Raw genomic sequence first — 6304 nt, 5'->3', positions numbered from 1 at the left:
TTTTCAACTTTTTCTGTCTGGGTTATTTCGCTTAGCATGATTATCGCGAGGTCCATCCAGGTTGTTGCAAATGGCAGTATTTCATCTCTTCTTATGGCTGAGTGATATTCCATTGTATATATGTACCACAGCTTCTTTAGCCAACCATCTATCGTAGGACACTTGGGTTGCTATCATGTCCTGGCCACTGTGAATAATGCTGCTATGAACATCGATGTGCAAATATCTTTTTCAGATATGAGTTTTCCAGTCTTTAGGGTAAATATCCAGTAGAGGGATTGCTGGATCATATGGTAGATCGATTCTTAGTTTTTTGAGGAACCTTCATACTGTTTTCCATAGTGGCTGTACCAATTCCTTCCTCTACATTTTCATTCTACTCTAGCCCTAAAAAGATTGGATGCTGCGTACCAATATTAGAGAGGGCCATCTGCTTTACTCAGTATACTGATTCAAATGCTAATCTCTTCTAGAAATACCATCACAGTCACATCTACAAATAATATTTAACCAAATATCTAGGTGTCTCTTGACCTAGTTAAGTTTACATAAAATTAACCATTACATAATTCATTAAAAAACAAAACAAAACAAACCCTAATTATTGTCTTTGTAATAAAAGCTATTAGCAGACTTATAAAAAATTTTTTTCCAAATTCTCTGAATGAGACATTAAAATCAAACAAATGATTCCAATATTTCCAATTAAATTTAGCAATTGCCTCACAACTGTTAGGTCGGTCTAGCTAACTTGTTAATCCAAAACAGTTTCTTAATAAGAAATATCCAATGATCTTCATTCAACCTCCAAAAGTATCAAAATGATCAACTTTTCAATTTATTAAATATGTGGTAAGGAGGAAAATATGTAAAAATAAAGGATGCTGACAAATAAGAAATGAGCAGAATTGAAAAGAATGGAGGTGTGTAAATATCCAAGACCAGAAGAAGTCATGTAATTTCTAAAGGACAAGCAGTCCAGTGTGGTAGAAAAAATATGTTTCTTAAATTTATTTCTACGAGAAAATTGGAAGTTGATAATGAAATGTTTCATAACATATTTTCCTTTTATAATTTTCTAAAATTTAGGTTATTTTTCAGATCTGGCTGATATGTATGTTCTTGAAAGACATACATATCATCTGCATATTTTAAAAATGTGATAGAGTTTTATTATGAAACAATTCATCATTCATTGTCATTCCCTATTTCTTCTAGAGATCTGATAAGTAACTACTATTTGTAAATATTTTGTCTATTATGTTTCAACTGGAAAAATTCTAGACAAACATATGCAGCTATATATTTCTCCTTAAAAACAGTGTCTATAAACAGTTCATTCTGTAAAAGTACAGAAGATTAAAGCTTATCACAAAATTATACTGATTTTTTTAATGGTTTCAAACATGTTTCTAAAATTTATTTTGTGGTGTAAGGCTGTAATGGGTAATGGTGTTTATTCGTGGATGTTCAACATTTGGTAGATATTAATTTAAAAAATCATGGATTATAAATAGATGAATATTATACAAATTTATTATCATAGCTTGAGGAAGACTGTTCGTAGCAGAAATAGCTCTATAGATGTATTTTTGGTACTGAACTAATATTAAATGAGAAGAAATGAATGAAAAAGATTGAATATTATGCATGCATAAAATTTGCCCTAAAAACATGTATTTCTAGAATTATAAAACCTAAATATATCATTTATTCTAGTCCTTTGTCTCATGTATTCTTATGATATATAGTCCAACATGACACCTATATCTTTTACTTTTGAGTTTTTCTAAGGTCAGAAATATTCCTGTGTTGGTGATTTTTTTTTTTTTTTGATTACATGATACTTAGCTCTTTACCTGTGGTAATTCTTTGAGTCTCAATTACAAAATGCATTTCTCCAGAAAGGATTTTCCTTTACTTCTGTTGGAGGTATTGCCCACTACCAATCTAAGATTATCTAAAATATATATATGGCAGCTTTATCAGCCCACTGAGATGGTATGAATCCAGGTTGTATGATTAGAGAGTCTTTCCAGCAACGTTTCCTTTTTCTCCTCTCTTTCAGTCAAAGATAATACAGACATAGGTCCTCACAAGGTGGGTTTTTCCTAGTTCATCTCCTGTGGAAGCTGGATTTTCCTGAGAATCTATAATCTAACCTCATGCCCGCAAGGCTATTGTTTCCTGTCACCCTTGTCACCAAGGTTCCCTGGCCCAAGGATAAAAGCTAACCTCTGTGCTTGCTGGCCTCTCTGAATTCCCTCCATTTCACAGAACGTATCCTCGAGAATTTCTCTTAATTTCCTGAAGTCAGACAAACATTACAAAAAAAGTTGTCTTTTCTCACCTGACACCCTTATACTCCAAAATTCTTAGATTTCCTTAACTGGAAAATGATTTATTATTATCTTATTTAAAAATACACTTAAAACATCTTTTCCTCATTTTTGAGAGAAAAAAAAAATATATATATATATATATATATGATAGGAAGAGAAGGAAGATGCCAGCAACAACTTGCAACTTGGAGAGTGTCGTTACCACAAGTAGTTCAAGGTAGGTTGGCTCAGAAATTATTCCACTCTTGATACCGGTGGGAGAAGGAGATTTAAATTTTAAATTTGTTAATAGGTAAACATATCTGAAAAATAGGCTTTGAGTTAGAAGATCCCCCTGGACAATAAAACTGCTCACTAGATGAGTATGTCACATAAATGAAAAATACATGAACAGCAAAGCACATTTACCCTCCTTTTAGCTGGAGATCTGAGAAGAGAAATCAAATATTCCCTAAGTTGATATTAAGCAAAGGCAGGAATATTCTAAATATATGACTCTAGATCTGATGAAGAAAGAAAGCTTATAAAATATTAAAGAACAATGAAATACAAGCATTATCCAGATGAAACAGAGGAATAGAATACCTCAGATAATCATCTACTATGGGATACTAAAAGCAATTTCTTAAAGAGTAGAATTCAGAGTAGATTCTAAAAAGGGTTTCATATTCGCCGCATAAACTTAAAAGTAAACGTAATCAGAGTTGTTATGTTATTTTGGTATAAGCAATAAGCTATGAAAAATGCATATAGGTAAATAAAGACTATATATATATTTAACTATATATTTCTAGAAATACATATTTCAGTAAAATGCAGAAATATTTCTCTCACATAATAATGTAACAATAAAAGTAGAAACAAGTTTTCAATTGGGCATAATAATATTAAATTCATATGAAATCACCAGATTCTAAATTCAGGTTTTCATATTTGCAAGTTAATGTTCTCAGGTTCTTTTAGTTTCTAAGGGGCTGGTACATAAAGCGGAATGCAAAATAGGTAATTTATAGTGATCTTTCAATAAAATAATAGTAGCCTTCAAAAAAATGTTGATCTTAAGTTTCCCTTCTTGATATCAGGACACTTTGAAAATACTTCCCTTTCTCCTCCCAATAAAGAAGAAGAATAATAAACTAATTCAGAGAGTCTAAGCAGAGGTTACAGCCTTCTAATGGATATAGCACTTACTTGTTACAGAAGCCAGGTGGCACTACAGATTAGGGCTTCTGCTTAGTGCCTTGACTTAATATAACAGCTTCTGGTCCCGCACTCCTAGTCTTAGAGAAAGCCCAAGGCTTAGTTTCCAAATACTGGTACTAGTATCTTCATTCGTATCAGTAACTTGTGGCTTTTATATTTACGTATTGTTCATGACATCAATTAATATTAAGTCTGTCTAAAAAACTGAAAAAAAAGAATTCTGACATAAATGAGATAGACACAGATTTTTATAATGTAAATGCCCAGAGAGTCTGAGACTGACATTTTTTTCCAATGCCTCAGAGATCTGGCTCCTTTCTTCTGGTCAATATGCCATATGTGGTCTTTACCTTAGGTCTCCAGGTGCTTCTTTCTACATATCGTGGGGTAGAAAGAGAAAGACAAAACAGTAAAAGAGGGCAAGGAACACAATCCGATATCTCTTGAAGATTCCTAGACTTGATCTTATGGCACTTCTTATAATTCATTGATTAAACTTAATCATATGGCTGTTTCAATCTCAAAATGAACCCGAGTAATAATCACTTTGTCCTGTACCCAATCGAACATTTTGGACTTCTATTTCTATATAGTGAGAAAATGGAAATTAGGAGTAAGCCCACTTTGCCACACTCACTGACTGGTGTAAGCTCACTGTTAGTTGTTTCCTCTTTTTTTCTGTGGGCATAGAAATGCTGTAAAAGGTATACCTGTTTTGTATACAGTATCAATGTGGAGGTAGAAATCCTTAAAATTATTAAGTTAGTTGTATGGAGGGAAACAGAAAGCAAAAATTTCTCTTTCTGAGTGTATTAGTACTATCGTCTAGGATATCGATTTCCTTCACTTTCAATCAAATAATGGCTATCTGTTTCAGATTTTTGCTTTGAGAGATAAAAAAAAAAAGCAGCAGCCCCTGATGACTGTTAGGGCATGGTGTTTTCTTGTGGATCAATAAATTTGTATTAGACAAGGCTACTTTGACACCAAGATGGGGCCAAAGTAAAACAAGAGCAGTTCATAATCAAGTTCAGCAAAGACAAAAATAAAAACATTGTCAAACAACAAAATGACAACTAATATAACTGCCGCTTTTCTAGAAATGACAATTTTAGCTCTTTCCTAACTTCTACATGAAATTATTAAGATATCCAATCATATAATCACTTCTTCTTATTCTGACAATACCCAATCCAGAACAAAACTATGCTTTCCTGAACCCTCTCCAAATCACTAAACAGAAGTCCAAACCCTATAAGAAGCCAGCCCTAACACCCTCTTAAATGTTCCCATTACTCATCCATTCTCACCCCATGCTTTGATTGCTTTCTTGTTTCAGGGTGCCGAAAAACTCACCTTTGTTCAACTATAACACTTTCTGTTCCCTTTGACTTATATTTGTAATTTTAGACACCCAGTCCATTAAGTTTATTTCTTTTGATAGCTACTATGATCCATCATGTGTGGGTTTTGTCATTTTATTTCACACAGTAACTGATTTCTAGGATTCGTGAGATCTAAATACTAGCTCCACATGTCCATAGCTACATTTTTGTAGTAGCTTTCCATGGACAATATCCAGTATATTTTTTAAATTATTAACTAAAATAAATGATGTAACTAGTTGATATTGATGTAATTTGGAACGCTTTGTTTCCATGTAAAAGAAATAGAGTTTGCACTAATGTAAACTGAAAGGTAGCATTTCTGTATAATAGGTATACTAATGAATATACAGGCAATCGCATTTCAGATCGTAGCTGGTTTTCAGGTGAGAACTAGAATTAGAAGCTGCCTCTGCCTATTTTTTTTTCTTTCTTTTCTGTATACTGCTCCATCTTTTTTTTTTGGTGGGGGGGTAGGGGGAATGGATTTTTCTCTGTTTCCTTTTAAGTGTCAGGCTAATGATAGCCACCCTATGGCTTCCAAATTTATAACTCGGTCAAGACTACTATTAAAAGTAAATTAGAATTACTCGATTGTAGTTTTGAAATCAAGAGAAAGTATCTGATTTTCTTAATTTGCAACCAGTGGTGGTAGAGTGAGTGGGCTCATGTTATAGAAGACAGGTTATTTCCTGCAGAAAATTCTCATTTGTGCAGATATCACTGAAGAATTTGCTATAGTATGTCATACTTTATTAAGTAATTAATTTCAAGTCATTTTTATTTTGTTGGGATTTAGAAATACTTATCTATTTATTTCACATTAATTGTAAGAAATCTGGGGGAAAAAAAGAGAGATATTTTCCTTTATTTCCAAGATATAGTTAGCCCTCAATTCCTCTCTTTCTCTCTCTCTCTCTTTTTTTTTTTTTTTTTGCTTAAAATACTTCAACAAACTATGAGTTGAAAGAGTAAAAATAGAAAATGCCTGCAGAAATTTCATTCATTTCTATTTTGCTTGGGGGAGCCCAAGAGAGATAACAGGAAGAGAACAGGATGATAATGTTTTACAAGGGGCAAGTCACTTCACTCAGAGAAAAGAAAATGGCAGAAAGTGATAGGAAAGAAAATGTGATGTATACTTGATTTATAAACAGGAATCTAGAGAGATTATGGCCCTTGGTTGCCACTGGGATTGTGTATTCAGTGCTGAGTCTCTAAAAGCCAAGGGTAAGGGAGAAAAGAGCCTCCTATGAATTATTCTAATTAATTAGTTTCCAACAGATAACATGGGACAAAACTCAAGAGCTGCAAGATTTAGCAAATGGAGAAGAGGTAAAGAGAGACACTGACATAAACAAAAGGCAAAGTCTT

This window comes from Pteropus vampyrus, unplaced genomic scaffold (genome assembly GCF_000151845.1).
Source record: "Pteropus vampyrus isolate Shadow unplaced genomic scaffold, Pvam_2.0 Scaffold9, whole genome shotgun sequence".
NCBI classification, from domain to species: Eukaryota; Metazoa; Chordata; class Mammalia; order Chiroptera; family Pteropodidae; genus Pteropus; species Pteropus vampyrus.
The sequence above is the reverse complement of the archived record's forward strand: the minus strand, read 5'-3'. Positions refer to the sequence as shown.